Genomic DNA, 1,176 nt, shown 5'->3' with positions numbered 1-1,176 from the left:
TGTAAAGTCTCTCCTATCTGATTTTTCATGTTAATAATACTGTGCCTTACTGATGCTAGGGAAAAAAAATTAAAAAGAAAATAGTAGATGCTTTGACCATTCTGTTATTCAACAGGATGAACAGAAGTAAACACGGTACTTTGCTAAACTCTATCCAGATTCCAATACTCTATCCGGATTCCAAGATAGGAAGTTTTGCATGAGAAAAAGCAAGCCTAGAAGAAATACCAGGAGTGGAGAATTGAGTTCCTGATCAGTCCCCTGATGATGATAGTTAACCAATGGCATCAGTGCCCATGAATGGACAGTAATCTTAAAAGAAAAGAAAATTAATTATAGGCCACATCCCACAGAGATCCTCAAGGCATGGACTGGCTAACTCGTCAGGGTGCTTCCATTGTGGATTTCCATATATCTATTTATAGTACTTTATCTCAAAAGGTTAGATTAAAAAAAAAGATTAAAGTAAAAAATGTCAAATTTATACCCTGAAACACAATTACAGATTTAAGGCTATACAGGCAACAACATTTAATACCTTTCTTCTGGACTATTGACAAATGCAAACTGATAAATCCAAGGACATAGTTAAGTGAATGGTGAAGTGAGGTTGGAAACCAAATGCCTCATGCCTAGTGTTCTCATCCTGTTCCCTACCCTCCAGCCCCCACTGCCTCACCAACTACCCCAGTGGCTTCGGTAGATATTATAAACTGGTACTTTCAATAATAACCATACTTAATGAAAAATATTATCTGATAAAGTATTTTATACTTTTCTATGAGAAGGTAACTTGAAAAACATCATCCCATTCACAATTTCAGCAATATCAATATAGCATACATAAAATAAAAGCCTCCAGGATAAGAATGCTTGTTTCCACATCAAATCAAATGGCAGTCTTTTGCTTTTTCCTTTCTTATAGGTTAAATGTCCAGTTTTTAAAAATTTATAGCTGTAGATAATGTATATTAAAGTATGCTCATATACAAGAATACAAAATTTCTGGTTCTTGCTAAAGTCTGTACTGTTTCTTGCATCTCTAATTAAACATCTGAAATTATTATGGTCTGTTAAATTGCATTTCTTAGAATGTTTGAGGTTCCATTTATTTTTCTATTAGGCAGTTTCATTATGTCATGCAGAGATGGACAATAAATTATTCTTTGCTTCTAG

General features: G+C 33.8%; 1 protein-coding gene across 1 annotated transcript in view; it reads right to left on the bottom strand.

Annotated features, from left to right (window-relative positions):
* Positions 1 to 1,176, bottom strand: part of CBLB (Cbl proto-oncogene B, E3 ubiquitin protein ligase) — a 208,529-nt gene that overhangs the window by 1,588 nt on the left and 205,765 nt on the right. The window lies entirely within an intron of this gene.

Source organism: Galeopterus variegatus, unplaced genomic scaffold (genome assembly GCF_000696425.1).
Source record: "Galeopterus variegatus unplaced genomic scaffold, G_variegatus-3.0.2 Scaffold2457, whole genome shotgun sequence".
In the NCBI taxonomy this organism is placed as follows: Eukaryota; Metazoa; Chordata; class Mammalia; order Dermoptera; family Cynocephalidae; genus Galeopterus; species Galeopterus variegatus.
This window is presented reverse-complemented; position numbering and strand designations above follow the sequence as displayed.